The sequence below is a fragment of the Macaca mulatta genome, chromosome 11, assembly GCF_049350105.2.
Source record: "Macaca mulatta isolate MMU2019108-1 chromosome 11, T2T-MMU8v2.0, whole genome shotgun sequence".
NCBI lineage: Eukaryota > Metazoa > Chordata > Mammalia > Primates > Cercopithecidae > Macaca > Macaca mulatta.
Window position 1 is genome coordinate 106387244 of NC_133416.1, and position 18313 is coordinate 106405556.

At 40.2% G+C, this 18313-nt stretch overlaps 1 protein-coding gene and 1 long non-coding RNA gene across 11 annotated transcripts in view; one reads left to right on the forward strand and one right to left on the reverse strand.

The window, feature by feature from the left end:
• Positions 1-18313, reverse strand: part of ANKS1B (ankyrin repeat and sterile alpha motif domain containing 1B) — a 1294913-nt gene that overhangs the window by 358465 nt on the left and 918135 nt on the right. The gene's annotated exons all lie outside the window — the stretch shown is intronic.
• LOC144332991 (uncharacterized) lies at positions 5704-17628 on the forward strand. The gene is made up of 5 exons (XR_013401279.1): positions 5704-5968; positions 9672-9771; positions 9999-10115; positions 12390-12456; positions 17136-17628. It is a non-coding gene; the product is annotated as an uncharacterized LOC144332991 (long non-coding RNA).

An 18313-nucleotide genomic window follows, 5' to 3' on the forward strand; every position in this document is an offset into this window, starting at 1 on the left:
GATTCTTATAGCTTTTCAGGGAAAAACAAAATGTTTCAAACCTTATAACTATGTAACCATTTCTTTGGCATCTGGGTGCAGTTGTGCCATCAAAGACAATAAACATTCCCATTCTTCCTAGGGAGCTGGAATTAATTCCCACTTTATCGCTTGCCTTTCCTAAATGTTAGGGAATCTCAGTTTAACTTTTTTTTTTTTGAGATGGAGTTTCGCTGTTGTTGCCCAGGCTGGAGTGCAATGGCACGATCCTGGCTCACTGTAACCTCCACCTCCTGTGTTCAAGCGATTCTCATGCCGCAGCCTCCCAAGTAGCTGGGATTACAGACATCCGTCACCATGTCCAGCTAATTTTTGTATTTTTAATAGAGACAGGGTTTCATTATGTTGGCCAGGCTGGTCTCGAACTCCTGACCTCAGGTGATCCATCTGCCTTGGCCTCCCAAAGTGCTGGGATTACAGGCGTGAGCAACCGCTCATTTTTCTCAATAAAAACTGAACACAACTCTAGCTTTCTTCCTCCTCCATTGATTTTTTTTTTCACATAACTACTAGGTCAATGATTTGGGGGCAGAGCTCCGTCATGTCCATCTTCTGTTTAGTCATCTACTACTTTGCACTCTCAGTCTCCTCTCCTACCCAGTACACTCTGGTCCCACTTTTTCATCTCCCATTTTACTCCTCAACCCACCAGAATAAGCTGTTCCCCCCCATCAACTCCATAGCACTTCTCTGTCAAATGTTAAGAATGACTTCTCAATGGCCAAATATAGTTGATTCTTTTAAATCTTGATTTCAAGAATTTACTTGCCACATGTAGGTGATGGCCACCATGTTGGACAACAAAGATATAGAACATTGCCATCACTGTAGAATGTTTCATTAGACAGTGCCACTCTACACTTACAGACATTGAAACTTTAGTCAAATCACAAAAATGGGGCAGTAGCAGGGAATCAAATCAGGGACTCAAAAATACTTGTGAGTTTTTCTCAGGATGTAATTATTCATGTGCCTCTTAGTCAAAGTTCATGAACATTAAGTTTAGGATCTTTAGCAAATTCTGTTCTAATTTTTCAGTCACCAAAAGAAATTAGAAGGTTGTTCTACTTTCAGCGACATTTGTTTACGGTAGGGCTATAAATCTATGCTATGACAATGAAAAGTCCAATCACTAAATTATTTGACTTTCTTAGAACCCACCAATCACCCTGCAGAAGGTGTTTAACAATAATCAATAAATAAAGTTGTTTAGTTAATGACTTTCTAGAATGATCAAAGGCCCAAATGCAGTATTTTTAGAATAGCTGTTCTTTGCCTGTCAAGAAATGTCTAATGCAGGGTGTCTTTATTGATCTCTTAAATCATGGAATGGAAAAAGTCACCTAACGTTTTATGCACTAATAGCTGAAAGTGGAAGTTTCTTTGACCATGGGGAGAATATCTTAGGTATTGAACTTCTTCTGCTGTGATAAACTGTTAGCATGCCCAAATAGAATGAAAAGCAGTGTTTTGTATTTAATGATTCATTAGAAGTAAAACAGCTACTTACCAAAAACATCTCAAAAATGTCTGTACTGATGGTTCTGTCTCTCCACACTCTGCATTTGAAATTTCTCCTAGTTTTATAAACTTAATATTATATTGTATTCATTTAGCAAGCTTTCCTTCATATTATATATTATAGAAAATGTTAGGAAAACATATTTAAGGACCACAGGGAACTGGCTTATTCTTAATATAAACTTGAGTTGGATAAAGTTATTTATTCTCTTCCTTCAACCAGTCCAAGACTAAAAAAATCAAGAGGATAACTGTTGACTGGGGAAACTTGCCTTTGCTCTATAATTAGCTAAATCAGATTCTTCTCCACAATTTATGTGACCTTAAATATTTAAAATAGAATCCCTCTATAATGGAATGACAGCAAGATCTTACAAACTTACACATAGAAAAACATGTACTTTAGTTTGTTTTTAATATTTAGCCTTTTATAACATAAATAGCATGATAGCATGAAACTGTACATAATTTTCTTGGAATAACAGTGCTACCTCTCTGCTTCTATAAGAGCTTTGAGTCAATTTGATATCAATTTACAAGTAAACCCAATGCATGTCTTCTCTGCATGGTTATGATAATGGTTATTGTGATAAATACCAGATTTATTATTCCTCTATCAGTGTTGGAACAAAGCTTTATTTAGCTTATCATACGGAAACATGGGTGACTATAACTGATCAAATAATGGATGATGTGCTTCTTCCAACTTTAACTTCCTCTCTCACACTAATGAAATGACCGTGGAAGAAAATTTTATAGTACACTAAAAAATCCCTCTACCCTAATCCTCCATTTAAACATGTTCTGTCTACTGCAATAAAATTTCCTGCATACAACTTAACTAAATTTTCATGTTTTTAGCTTATGAAGAAAGCTTTCTGAATTCTTCAGACTATGTGGATTATTGATTCAAATAAATATTACATCACTGATCAATAAGACAGCATCTTATATGTGCAAGCTGTGTATTTTGATAAATTATATCTTTTTTTAAAATTTATTTTTTATTGTTATTATACTTTAAGTTCTAGGGTACATGTGCATAACGTGCAGGTTTGTTACATATGTATACTTGTGCCATGTTGCTGTGCTGCACCCATCAACTCATCAGCACCCATCAACTCGTCATTTACATCAGGTATAACTCCCAATGCAGTCCCTCCCCCCTCCCCCCTCCCCATGATAGGCCCTGGTGTGTGATGTTCCCCTTCCTGAGTCCAAGTGATCTCATTGTTCAGTTCCCACCTATGAGTGAGAACATGCGGTGTTTGGTTTTCTGTTCTTGTGATAGTTTGCTAAGAATGATGGTTTCCAGCTGCATCCATGTCCCTACAAAGGACACAAACGCATCCTTTTTTATAGCTGCATAGTATTCCATGGTGTATATGTGCCACATTTTCTTAATCCAGTCTGTCACTGATGGACCTACCATCAGAGTGAACAGGCAACCTACAGAATGGGAGAAAATTTTTGCAATCTACTCATCTGACAAAGGGCTAATATCCAGAACCTACAAAGAACTCAAACAAATTTACAACAAAAAAACAAACAACCCCATCAAAAAGTGGGCAAAGGATATGAACAGACATTTTTCAAAAGAAGACATTCATACAGCCAACAGACACATGAAAAAATGCTCATCATCACTGGCCATCAGAGAAATGCAAATCAAAACCACAATGAGATACCATCTCACACCAGTTAGAATGGCGATCATTAAAAAGTCAGGAAACAACAGGTGCTGGAGAGGATGTGGAGAAATAGGAACACTTTTACACTGTTGGTGGGATTGTAAACTAGTTCAACCATTATGGAAAACAGTATGGCGATTCCTCAAGGATCTAGGACTAGATGTACCATATGACCCAGCCATCCCATTACTGGGTATATACCCAAAGGATTATAAATCATGCTGCTATAAAGACACATGCACACGTATGTTTATTGTGGCACTATTCACAATAGCAAAGACTTGGAATCAACCCAAATGTCCATCAGTGATAAATTATACCTTAAGGTTAAGATATAATGTAGCATTATACATTTAACAGCTACCATGATCACAATGAATTTTCTGTCACCAATGTTTTCTTTGTTTTTGAAACCCAATTCCCCTTGAAACATCTGTTGTCAAGCTACAGAGAAAGAGAAGGAATTTAAGTAACCAGGTATTTATTTGTTAAAGTATAGAGCAGGATTTGGTGATATCATAAATTATAACTGTGATTCACTTAAGATGTGTTCATGTAGGTTTTAGAATTATGTGTATTTGTAAAAGACTGCAAAATAATTTATACAGTAATTTGTACTGCCTTTGGTCAAACATTTTATAGCTATGAGAGAAGGAGTCTATTCTTCATTTCTAAGGATGCTATCCCAGAGCTCCTTCAAGTAAGAAGAAAAGTTGATGTGAATAAAACTTTTTTGTATGCTTACTTCTCTCCAGATGCATATATCTGTATAAATATAAAGTTGATGAATACTTACTGTCTTCCTTCAACTTTCATGCTGATAGCAGTTGGTGTTCATTAGTGTAAATAGCACACTTGCTGTGTCAGGCACTGTTCTAACACCTTCCATATATCACTTTCTTTAATTCTCACAATAACTTTCTGTGAGGTAGGTAGCTTGTTCCCATAGCTGATAGGAGACTTTCTCAAAACTTACCCTATACTACCTCTGGCGGGAATCACATAGGAGATAAAAGGTTGAGTTAAAAAGCATGGTTATATCCACACCATTTATATTTTTACTTAAGAGTCATCTGAAATTCACATTTGAAAGGGAGTGTTCCAATGCATTTTATGTTTGATTTCACAGTACCGAAGCAACAATGAACCCTCTCTGTGGAAGCGAACTTGGAAAGCTGTCTGGCCTGTTCTTCCCTCCTCTGCTCCAGTCCTTTCTGTTCACTGAATCCTGGAATCAGGCTTGGCAGGGACCTGGGGGTTTCTAGTTTCTAGTCTAAACGTTCCCTAACTACCCACAAAGCTTTAACTTCTCTTTTGAAGCGTGGTGTCTCGCTGGGTTGACACCATCCCCAGAGAGGTAGGGAGGATTTGCTTTAAATGGTCTTTCCCAGCAGCTGAGTCTGAGCAGGGGGTGTGGCTGGGGTTGGGGTGGCATCTCTGTCCTACTCTTTTAGCTCCCACTGTGGTGCAGACCAAGTGTTGCAGGAGAGCTATCAGAAGAAGAACGTGCCAGAAGCGGAGATGAAAGGAAAACAGTTAGCAGCTGTCCTGTGTCCTTTTGTAATCACAAGCTGTGAAGTTGAAAAAAAAAAAAAAAACTTCCTTGGGTAGGCTGTACATAATCTTGGCAGATATCTGAGTGTTGTTCTTCTGTCTAATATGCTGAACATTTCCTAGTGCCTAACAAGAGAAAAGTGAGATGGGATTAGGTGAGTTTGGGCACCTTGCTCCAAACTGGCAGGGAACATGGCGCCCTGGTATGTTCATCAAGCTCTTGCAAATGCCCTGTCACTGTAGATGCTGATGCGAGCTCCAAAAGGAAGGGCTCCTGTGCAGGAGAAGCAAAAAGAATTTGCTCCTGGGTATTTCCAACACAGCCACACATAATGAGGCAGAAAGAAGTACCTAAAAAGATTACCAGCCATTAAGCATTCACTGTGTAGCAGGTACTTTGCCCACCTTATTTATAAACCTTAAAGCACTCTTGTAACATGGGTGGTATCATTTTCATCTTACAGAGGAGGAAACTGAGCCTCACAGATGTGACACTATTGAGTCAAGTTCACAAGGTAAATATAGGATGGATCTGGGATCTGTGTTTTATTTGGTCAGACTCTGATGCTACAGAAAGAGAACCAAATGTTTAGTAGGGGACATTTTCTGGATGGAGATTCCGGTCCATAGATATGAAACATTGCCAAGAAGTTACTCCCACGACCCTATTTTCACACACACAGGCTTACATCTATATTGACAGACCATAGGGAGTGACTGCCAGAGTTTCTTTAACACACTGAATTTCACATAAATTATTTATCTTCTGAAAGGTCAACTGGTTAGTTCTCCTTCTAAACTACCTTAGTGTATTCTAGAACCAAAAATGTTAATCAAAGTGACCCAGGGTGTTTCTGGCTAAAGCACTAACTAACTTGCCATGTTTCCTGCTGGGAGGCAGGAAATATCAGCACGGCATTAGGTTATTGTGAGAGGTTATTCAGCTCTTCTGCAGTGCCTTGTCAAAAGACCTGACTGGTCAACTGGGAAAATGAAGTTCTCAGGGCCAACATCGTGTTTGTGTGTCTTTTCTTTAGGTCTGTATCAAAGCCAGATTTAAGAGGGAGGGTGTCTACAAATGAATGAAAGCAGAGGATGTCTGGGGACAAGCTAAGGACATTTGTGTCCCACACTGTATGTATTCTGAATCCAGAGAAAAGAGAGTGAGTTTCAGCCCCTGAGAAGGATATCCAGGCTAAGGAGCCTGTGATGGTGAAGGTGGATAATTTAGCCCTCTGGGAAGTGTAGACCTGTCAAAAAGGAGACTCATTAATTCATCAAAGATATGGTTGTCTTCAAAGAACAGATATCCCCAGATTTAAGGATGATAGGGTCTCTTGACACTGAGAACTACATTCAGAAATAGCCAAACAAGAGGAAAGGAGCAAAGAGGAAGAGAAAGGGAGGGAGGAAAGGAGAGGAAGTGCTTATTCTTAAGGGTGAAGGTAGCGGTGAAGGGAGTAGAATTTCCCAATAAAATACAGAAATTCAAATTTAAGTGCCATCATGTATTTTTATTCACTTAATCTGGCAGCCTTAGACAGGAGGTCACTGAAATCTGGAAATGAGCTGGCAGAGTCCAGTCCAGAGCTACCACTGAGGCAGGCATTGTCATTCATTAATTTATCAACATTTGTTTGTTCAACGAATATTTTTTGAGCATTTATTATATGCCAGGCACTGGGCTGTGGTTGTGAGATACACTGAGATCAGGACAGACAAGGTCCCTCTACTTTTAAAATTTACAGTCTAGTGGGGAAAAAGGGAAACAACTAAATAAAAAATATATAAATAATTATTTAGCAAAGTTTTACTATATACCAGGTATTTACTGTATTAGCAGGGGCTATTAAGCACTTTGTCTTGTTTGTTGTTCACGATAAATTCTAATGTTAGTGTATACAATTATTATCCTTATTTACAGATAACAGGCTAAGAATTGAAGGCACAGAAAAGCTGATAATTAGTTCAAGGTCACACAGATAGTAAAACTGACATAAAGGGAATCAATGGAGTTCTAAAATAAAAAAAAAAAATAACAAGTATTAGAAAGACTGGTAAGGAAAGTTTCTCTGAGAAAGTGACATGTAATTAAGACCTGAAGGGAAGGCCGGGCGCGGTGGCTCAAGCCTGTAATCCCAGCACTTTGGGAGGCCGAGACGGGCGGATCACGAGGTCAGGAGATCGAGACCATCCTGGCTAACACGGTGAAACCCCGTCTCTACTAAAAAATACAAAAAACTAGCCGGTCGCGGTGGCGGGCGCCTGTAGTCCCAGCTACTCGGGAGGCTGAGGCAGGAGAATGGCGGGAACCGGGGAGGCGGAGCTTGCAGTGAGCTGAGATCCGGCCACAGCACTCCAGCCTGGGTGGCAGCGCGAGACTCCGTCTCAAAAAAAAAAAACAAAAAAAAAACGACCTGAAGGGATTAGAAGGAGCAGCCCGACTGCGAGAAGGGCTGTTACAAGGACATTCCAGGCAGAAATAACAGTAGGCACAAAGGCACTGAGATGAGGAAAAATGCGAGGCATGTTTTAGGAACAAACAGAAGCCTACTAAGAATACAATTTAGTGACTGAGGGAGAAGAAGACCTGGGAGGGAAACACAGAAAATAAGATAATACAGAGACTTGCAGACTCTGATAAGGACTTTGATTGTATTCCAAATTCAATGGGAAACATTGGAGGAAATATACTAATTTGCGTCTTCAAATATACTCTGGATTTGGTGTGGAGAACCGATGGAGAAATTGGAAGGTATGGAAGTTGAGCTCAACAATTAAAATAGAAATAACAGCCTAGATACATAAATAATCTAAAGGAAATGTGATGAAATATGACCTTTTGGGGAACTATGGGACTTGGCCTCACTGGGGGATCAAGTCTCCAAGCCAAATGCATCTTTTATTTGAATCAAAGAGAAAAGCCATATGACAAAGATGAAAATCAGAATAGTCTTTGATAAAGGTTCTATGTGGATACAACTATGAATAAAGATTTAGCAGTGCCTATGAAAATGAAAATGAAAATGAAAATGTTCAGACTTCATGGACCCAGCAATTCCATTTCTTGGTTCTGGCAGACATTGCTGGGAGGCTGAGTCCTTTCCCTCTCACTACCTCCCACTACAGAGGCTGGATAACCTAAAGTTCTCAGCGTCCCTTTAAAGCAATGGTTGAACATGTGACAGAAATTGTCATTGGGGAAACTTCTGGAAAAGTTTTTGCTTTCTAATGAAAAGGGAAAAATTCATCTACTGCCCTTCTGTGCCCACAAGAAAGGACTCTCCTCAGGACGAGTGGCTAAACTGTTCAGAGAAGGCGACAGCGATGGGCCCGCAGTCTTTGGATCTCCAGTGATAGATATCTCCATTGGACACCTGGAGGCAGGCAAGGATAGGCCATGGAAGGGTTAGTTCTGCATGAAAAAAAGTTATTTAAAGCTCTCTCCATCTTTTGCATCAAAGTTGCTCTGACTAGTGTTTATCTGTCAGTGAAAATAATGACGGGGATGTGTACCGTGGCATGTAATTAATAGAGGTTATAATGGAGGCAACAGGATATTTACTATTTATTTTAGGCAGACAGGGGTATGATAATATAAAGAATAGAAGAGAAGGGATACTAGGAAGAATGAAAGTTATCACATCCAAGTTGGGGTGTGTGTGTGTGTGTGACTTATAGTACTGCCTCTTCTCATTTTGACTTAACATTGTGAGTTTATCATAAAAAGATTACTTGAATGAATTTCTTTCCTCTGGATTTTGGTTTCTATTAAAAACCAAAACAGATGCAAAATTACCAAAGTGTTCATGGGACTAACAGGTTTTAAATCTGGGAGTGGGTTTCAGCTTATAATTGAAGATGACAGGTATCCAGAGATTGTATAAAGTTATGGTTCTAAAGGAAGCACACTTTTACATAAACCTGGTATTCTACAGGAAAAAATGTTATTCTTGAAATCCAAACACATTATAATCTTAACAGGGCAGAAACAATAAGAACATTTAGGGGTATGTTAGGTTGGCCTTAGTGTGTAGCTATTCCGTGAACTCTTGAGATGTCAGAGTTTTTGTTCAGGTCCTTTGTAATCTGGAATGCCTTTGGTGGGCAGTGAATGGCGATTATTGAAAGAGTTGACTGATAGAATATTCCTGACTTTTCCCCACGTTTATTTTTAGTTTTGGTTTTGGTCTTGAAGACATTTTTCTTAAGATGTCTTCAGGAAAAAATATTTTTTTCCACGTTGAAAACTCTGTTTTGGCTTTTTCAAGTTTAAAATTTGGTGATGGGAAAACTTGCTTGCATCACACCAATGGGATTAAGTGTGAGGAGATGATCGTTGTGGGCAGACAGGCAGGAGGCTAACCCCACGAAGGGCTAAACTAAAAGCTGAGCAAGAGCTCCACGAAGAAGAGCGCTTTGAACTGTTCTGGGACTGGCTAGGACCACCAATTGTCTTTGGGTTGAATATGAAGGGAAAATGTGTACCAGGCACACAAATATCCTTATCCTTTGTATAGCATCTGTAACATGAAGGATATTCTCATTTTTTAACTCCATTTTCTTCACTGAATAATATTACTCAACCTGAAAGAAATACAGGGAAAAGAAAAGGAGGGACATCCATTCTCACAGTGAATGTAATTAAATGTCCTCCTGGCTAGTTTTTCAAGTCAAAGGTTCTGAGTTTTGTTTCCAGAATATTTAACTGGTCCTAAAAACATCATGAAGGCCCTCATATTTAACTAAATGGTATATGATTAAAAGGGGGCACACTCTGTCTAGGTTAAAGAGGTGATAAACAGCTATAGAATTTCATGTTTCTTTCTACTTGGTATTATATGCCTTGTTTCCTTTACTGGACAGCAAACTTCTTGAGAGAAAGGATCATGCCTGAAGCATCTTTGCATCTCCCCTAACATCTGTTTGCTAAGTGTTGAATAAAATAAAAGCTTGAAAGAATGAAGTTTTTTAGATTCATTAAAAAACATTTAGTCTAAATATCACTAAGTAAGTTTATAGGAAAAGCACGGAAAAGTTTGAGCTGGAAATTCTAATATGCAGGATGCCTGATGTGTTTTTCCCCCCTAATTGAAAGAAAGATAAAGATGGAATTGCTGGTACACCATAACACCAAAATGTTCTTAATTTTTTTTCAGTTTTGCAAATTCTCATGATTTGATTTTCATCCAGGACTGTCAGTTGAGACATCTGATAATCTAAAAGCATTCAGAGAATTAGGATCCCATATGGCTCGAAAATATCTCCTATCCGGCAGGAAAAAGAGAACATACTGTGAAAATAATACTGGTATATCCTTCAATTTACGTGTAAAGGGAGCACAGATAAGTTTAAATCATCATTCAAAGTATAATAATTATAATGATCATAAGGACTGATTATAATAACCAAAATAAAAAGAATATACAGTTCTTCATAATCATGCAACATTATAAAAAATCAGAAGTATACTTCAAATCAATGATAGTATTAGAGTTCTGTTTTGTCTAACAGAAGCAACAGTCATTAGAAATGAGCATGGGATTAGGAGTCCCGGCTTACTACTAATTAACTGTATAAATCTGAAAAGGTAATTTAACTCCCTTAGGTCTTAATTTTCTCAACTGAGCCATGAGAGGGCTAGACCAGATGTTCCCTTCTAACACAACATCTGTTCTGGAGCTTCTAACAAGGAGTACATCTACTCATACACTCATATTGCCTGAAGAATAATTAATTCTTCTTGCTTTGGGGGTAATGTCATTTTCCTCGGCTAAGTGTTCAGTATTGAGAGGTGCACTTACATAATGGTGAGAGACGAAGGAGACCTGGGCTTAGTCAGCTAATTCCACCAACAAAATTATTACTGTTACTAATAATAACAATAACGGTTATTCATTGAGAGTTAACTGCAGGCCAGACACTGTGCTTTAATCCTCTGAACAATTCTATAAAATAGATATCACTATTATCATCCCCATTTTACAGATGAGAAAATGGAAGCATAAAGATTATTAGGAACTTGGCTGAGATCTCACAGTAAGTGGCAGAGCTGCTGTGGACACGAAGGTGGGTGTTGGAATCAGATTCCCCTCACCCCACCGGCTTCCCATAGCTTCGACAGGTGTCTTCTGCATGGAATTGCCTCAGATCTGATGGATGGAGTCTCTCTCTGCCAGCCCAGCCTTCTCCACGAACCTCCTTTCCTACCATTTCTATCCAGGGATTGAGGATTATTAATAAAAAAGAAAAGGAATTGAGTGCTCCTGGGTTCACCTTACAGCTCTGCACTTTAATAGCAGTATGACTCAGGATCAGCAATCGTCTTTCTTTGTCTGTACAATGGGGATAACACTAATGCTTATCTTTTAAGGATGTGGTGACATAATGTTTATGAAGTTGCTTTATAAACTCTAAAGTAAAATTGCTAAAAATAAAGCATGCCTGCTAGGAACTACTTTTTTTTTTTTAGAACATAGCACTGTAAATCTTCTAGTTTCATGTTGTTTTTGCTGGAAATAGTCTATTCTGAAACAGGCAGCATGTGTGATGGAGGAAAAATTCAGGTTTTTGTTTTCCCCCTAGCTCTGCCATTTACTTAGCTTTGTGGCCTTGGGCAAGTCACTTGATCTGGCATCCCACAGGGTCCCATGCTCTACGAGCCCTGCATTTGGGGTTTAATGTTCTGTGGTTGCTGTTTTGAAGTTCTTCCCAAGTTTTTTCTTTGAGTTTGCGTGTTATAAGTGAAGTCTGAAGGCTGGGCTTGGCACCTTAGATCATGGGAGGTCTTGCTTCCTGTTGCATCTCCAGGATGGGTTCTGCCAGAGACTCTCTTCATTGGTCTCTCTATCTTTGGTCCTGCCCAACCTCCATTTCTCTGTTAAGTCCTAAAATTGCTGCCATCCTTCACTCCTAGCAGGAGTCTGGGTGCTGGCAGAGGGAGGGCTTGGGTGGAGCACTCAAGCCCATGGCACCTTGGGGCCGAGCATGGCATCACCCATCCCCACCCTAATGGGTAGCACCATACCAAATCAAATGGGTGAGCAGCCAGAAGCTATTCCAATCCAAATATCAAGCATGTCCTGATGGAGAGACTTAAAAATCCTTGGAGAGGGGGTCCCCTGTCTGCTATGGATGGAGGTAATGGGCCACTGGGTAAAAGAGATGCCTGGTTAGACTTCCCGGGACCCTGCTCTATCCAGGACACTGTGGTAGTCTGGAGAGTGGTGGGGGCCTGGCAGTGGGGCACCTGTGCCCTGCACAGGAGGCAGGGTCCATGGCGCCTGCGTGGGGCTGCGCTCTCACTACAAGTGTCTTGTGCCTTGGAATGCTCCTTTGGCTGGCTCCAGGCCTGGTGCATTCTCCCTCCTTCTAACCTTCCTGGGTTTGGCCTGTATTTGTCTTTTTTGACCAGCTCAAGGCATCCTTTGAATAAAAAACACAAAATATAAACTGGGGAATTTGGTGATCCTTCACAGGAGTTAAATGCTTTAATATTTTCATCTAAAAGTAGCATTGCACAATATAAAAATGAATGACAAAATTCATGCTAATAACATAAAAGTTTAATTTTTCTTTACACAGAACATTAAATAGTAAATAAAAAACACCATGACAAATCTAAAGAGAGACCACAAAAGGAAGGAAAAAGGTTTGTATGTATTTTTAATGGCACTCTTTCCCCTGCCTTTTGAATAGGGGGCCCCACGTTTTCATTTTGGACTGAGCTCCACATATTATGTAGCTGGCTGCACTCCCAGGATGTAAGGTTTGCATAATCACCTGGTCCTTGCCTCACTTCACAGGTATATTTGCAGCAGCTCTGCTTGCAGTTGGTAAGCTCAGTTAAGGAACATAGTTGGAATGACTCAAGAATAGCTTACCATCCAATTATCTGTGGCTTTATCTTTACCTTTCCAAGTGGGTGGAAAAGGAGTAATGGGAGCCATTCCCTTGGAAACTACTGAGGTCATTTAACCCTAACAAGGATAATGCTTTGCCAGATGTTAATTAGAGATAATTTCCACTTTTAGTTTTAGTTCTAGAGGTTGCCTTAAAATTATGAGGGCAACAGGAAACACTGAACTTGCCTAGACTTATGGGGCTTCTTTATGCATTCGCCTATTCATTCACCCATTCATTAATTCCCTCCTTCACTCACACTATCATTTCACAACATTTACTGAAGTGCTACCATGCTGCCTACACTTTAAGTACTGAGAATTCAAAAGTGATTGAGGCAGTCTCTCTCCTAAAGAAGCTCAAAGTCATTGGGGGAGGGGTAAGGTGGAGGTGGGATCAGAAGGCACATAAAGAGATTATTTTTATTATTATTTTGAGATGGAGTCTTGCCATGTCGCCCAGGCTGGAGTGCAGTGGCATGATCTGGGCTCACTGCAACCTCCACCTTCCAGGTTCCAGTGATTCTCCTGCCTCAGCCTCCCAAATAGCTAGGATTACAGGCACATGCCACCACACCCAGCTAAGTTTTGTATTTTCGTAAAGATTGGGTTTCGCCATGTTAGCCAGGCTGGTCTCAAACTCCTGACCTCAAATGATCCACCTGCCTCAGCCTCCTAAAGTGCTGGGATTACAGGTGTGAGCCACTGTGCCTGGTCAAAGAGACTATTTTTTTGATGAAGCACATACAGTGATTATGGCTATGCAGAGAAAAGATTCCTGAAGTACACAGCTTTGGATCAGGAAACACATTTTGGGAAAGGGAACATCTCTGCTACCTGCTAAGTGATGAGGAAAAGTTAACCATAATACAGACAATGGTTGAAGCAAGAGAGAGAGGGCACTGCATGGATCAGTTGCAACTTGAACAATGGCAATGAGAAGAGAAACAGTACACTGAGAGTGAAAACCAGCAAGCAGTTTACAGTTAACCAGGTGGAAGAAACAGGGAGGGAGAGACCAGGTAGCGAGCCTTGTAAGCGATGATGTGAAGTGGGCTTTAACCTGTGGTTCTGGGCAGTTGGCAAGTTGTTTTATGCCTGGAAGGGAGATGGCTGGATTTACAATGTAGAGAGCACACTCCAGTGGCTATCTGAAGTGTGGACATGAAGGGCTAAAACTGGAGGTTGGAAGCCCATTTAAAGAGTTCTTGCAGCCATAATACAAGAGACAATGAAGGCCTGGACTAGGACGGCAGCAGGAATGGTGATATATTAAAGAAATACTATAGAGTCAAAACTGACTGGACTTGATTATAGATTACATATAGGTATTGGTAGAAGACAAGTGTTAAGAATAACTGTCAGTGCTCTTGTTTGGGTAACTGATGATTAAGGAGTCAGGTGAGAAACAGACTTTTGGAGGAGGTAGAGGGTTTGGAGGTACAGTGTTTTGTTTTTGTTTTTGTTTTTGAGATGGAGTCTCATACTATCACCCAGGCTGGAGTGCAGTGGCATGATCTCAGCTCACTGCAACCTTCACCTCCAGGGTTCAAGCAATTCTTGTGCCTCAGCCTCCTGAATAGCTGGGATTATAGATGTGAGCCATCATGCCCAGCTAATTTTTGTATTTTTAGTAGAGACAGGGTTTCGCCATGTTGTTCAGGCTGGTCTTGAACTCCTGATCTCAGGCCATCCACCCACCTCAGCCTCCGAAGGTGCTGGGATTACAGGCGTGAGCCCCTGCGCTCAGCCTGGAGGTGCAGTGTTGTGTTTGGGACATGCTTAGGGGCCTATGGAACCGGAAGGAGGGGATGTTAGCAGACAGTGAGAGGAGGCTGAGGTTGGGGAGAGGTTCAGGCTAATGCTGTAGATTTGGGGATGATCAGGACTGAGGTGGTAGCTGTATGAAATGGATAAAAGCACCACTGAGAAGAATGGGGAAACGCCATGAGAGAAAGAAGGAAAAGATGAAGGTAATGAGGAAAAGAGGGAGAGTGTGTTGTCACAGATGCCAAGAGGGTAACTAACGAGTTTCATGAATAAGGATATGAACCAACTGTTAAATATGGCAGAGAAGTCTTAACAGAAGTGGAAAAGGCCCTCTGGTTTGGTAAAATACAGTAGCTCATGAGGACCCCAGGTGGAGTCTTTCCGGGAGACTTTCCATTGTGGGTACCAAAACCAGATTAGAGAATTGTGAGACAAAAGGGGTGGAGACAACGAATGTAGACGACTGTTTTGAGAAATCTGAATGAGTAAGGGAGGAGAAAATGTGCAGCACAGCTGAAGAAGGAACAGGATCACAGGAAGTTGCTTTATTTTCTTCTTCTTTTTCTTCTTCTTCTTCTTTTTTTTTTTCACTCGTAAGAATAGGAGGTGACTGGGCACACTGGGTCATGCCTGTAATCCCAGCTTTTTGGGAGGCCAAGGCAGGCAGATTGCTTGAGCCCACAAGTTCTTCGAGACTAGCCTAGGCAAAGGAAAACTCCATCTTTACAAAAAATAAAAAAGTTAGCTGGGCATGGTGGCATGTACCTGTAGTCCCGGCTACTCCAGGGGCTGATGTAGGAACATCATTTGAGCCTGGGAGACAGAGGTTACAGTGAACGGTGGTCATACCACTGCACTCCAGGCTGGGTGATAGAGCAAGATCCTGTCTCAAAAAATAAAAAAAATTAAAAGAATAGGAGACTCTTAGCCGGGCATGGTGGTACACACTGTAGTCATGGCCACTCAGGAGGCTGAGATGGGAGGAAACATTTTTTGAGGTCAGGAGGTTGAGGCTGCAGTGAGCTATGATCACGTCACTGCACCCCAACCTGGGTGACTGATAGATATGTGTTTTGAAAAGCTAACGCTCAGAGCAGGATGAAACTGTGTCTCTTAAAACAATAATTAGAAAAAAAAGGAGACATTTAAGTGAGTTTACAGGCAGCAGGTAAAGCACTAGTGAAGAGGGAAGTTGGATCCACAGAGAGACAAAGGAAAACTGCTGGAGGTAGGAGGAGTAGGTCTTGAGTGAGATAAAGGGCCTGGAAGTGGGAAGCAAGGATGGGTGAGGTATAGAATCCTTACTCCCGAAGCCCTTCACTGCTGATACGTCTGCTATCCTTGGCATGTGACAATTCCTCAAGCTGGTCAATGCCACTGTGTCAACTGCACAGCAATTCTCTTTCTTGGGGATTCCTATAAAAACTCCCTCATAACAATTCCCCAAGTCTCTGGTCTTACCTTGACACCCCTCAGTCTTACACAATTCCTTGCTATTTTGAGTAGTTTGAGGTTACCCATCATGAACTCCTTCGACATCTCTCCTATCTTGATTTATGTACTCTCCTTGATCTCATTTTTTCCTGCAATATTAAAAATTCTACTGATCTTTCAAGGTCCAACTCAACTGATATCCCTTATCTATGTCTCGCTTTCATCTTACGTATACATTTTTAAATTATTTGATGTCTTTTATGTTATCTTATAAGCTACTTTAAATACTTTTTAGAACAAGGAAGGGATTCAATCAACCTGTCAATCGTCATGATGCCTTTTCTTATCTCATCTTCTTTTCATCTTCTTCATCTTTTTGACTCATTTTTATATCATTCCTCTACGAAACTATTAAACCCCTTAAGGACAAGTAAATGTTTTTTCACCTGCTCTAATATGTCAATGCATTATACATAATACCTAACTACTACAATTAATACATTGTAAGCTCCTGGAGGACAAGAATTTAGAAGCTAGCTAGCTAGACAGAGATGAACACATACGCAGAGACATATTTACATTCTCTCAAGTATACCAGTTTAATCTAATACTTACTATATACTTGCTAGCAATTGAGGATATATAAAGATAAATAAAACAAAACACAGTCTCTGTCTTCCAAGGGTGCAAATCTAGTGTGGCAATCAGAGAATGAGGGGCTCGAATGACATGCTGATAAAATTGGACTGTATTCTGGTAGGTTTCTCGCAGAACTTGGGCAAAGGATATTAATAGATATGTATTTTGAAAAGATAATGCTCAGAGCAGGATGAAGGATGAATTTGAAAAGAATAGATTGGGGGTAGGTAGATCTATGAGGCTTTTGCAATAGCGTAGATGACAGATAATAAAGATCAAGTGAGGACAAGTTTGTTACAGATGAGATATTGAGGGTACATGCATGTATGTGTATGTTGGGAGAGTGAGGTTGTGGTGCGCAAGAATAAGCGTTCAGAAGTTATTTGCTAATCTTACTTTTTAAAAGACATTAAATGGTAAACAGTAGTAATACCTATAGCTTATTACATATTGTGTAACACATTCCTCTAGATTGGCCTTAGGCAATATTGAGATCTGTTCCATTTCACCACTTAGGATCCTCTAGGCCCAATTTTGGCACTTTATTCTATATGATCAGCTGTTTGTTTTTCCCTTATTACTTCAGGTCTCAAGTTTTGAGTGTTCTATGAGCCCATATATCCTTCAGAGCAAGACAGTGTGTGAATAGGCATCCTTTGCACTTGGTAGAGGGTTAGGCCAATAGTGGATGCCAAATAAATCCTTGTAGAATTGAATGGTATTACCTGGAGTTTCCTGAAGGTTGTATGTCCTCTTACTCCTTGGCCTTTGGAACAACCTTCTCTATACCTGGAATTCTTTCTCTCTCTCTCTTTACCTCCTCTGACTACTGTTTCTTCACCTCACTTTGAACTTCCTAGTCCTGTTTATCACTTCCTCTGAGAGTTGTTGCTTGATGCCCCTGCATTGGGTCAGCAGCTTTTACTAAGTAGTCCACAGAATCACCTACTCATGTGTTTCTCTGCCAGCTCTATAAAGACAGACTAGACTGCCTTTCGGTAATTTGTTCAGTATTTATCCCCAGGTTAAGCACAGCACCTGTCATACAGTAGACGTTCAGTAAATATTTGTTAAATGAACATGGTTTTGTGGGGTTTTATTTGTAAATCTGAACATTTTGAAATTTGAATCTTCAATTAGCTGGACATAAAGTGCTAGATCCATCCAGAGGAAAGAAATAATGGGAGACCATCTAGAAAAGCATTTTGTTCTTTATGCTATTAAACTCAGTAGAAATTAGTTATTATATTTTTTGAGGGCTCTTATGCAGTTAACACTCTGGAGAACACTAAGACAAATTTCATCTTTCTATCCTGCCCCCCAAGAGCATGGAAAATATCTGCTTGGGTACCCATTTTTTCATGTGTACACACTAGCATCTTCAGTCGGTAAGTTCCTGTGGGACAGGAACAGTAAACATCTCATAATTAGAAAGTAAAAGTGACAGCAAAAACACGACAAGATCAGAAAGCCAGATTCTACATCAGAAAGTCTTAGGGGGTGTAGCTTTAGTGTTTTACAGACAACCCAATGTCACAGGCAACACTAATTCCCTTGCTCTGGTGAATTTATTAAAAGCAAAATTTTACTTCCTACTGCCTGGTACCCTATTACACAGTAGAGACAGAGGGGTTAAGAAAATCAGGCATAGTCCTTGTTCTCATGTAGTTTATAGTTAAGGAGTGAGAGGACTGGTGGTGACCTGATTTTGAAGAGGTTGGTTCAGGTTAAGACCCAATTTTGAAGTTGGTCTCCAACAAGATG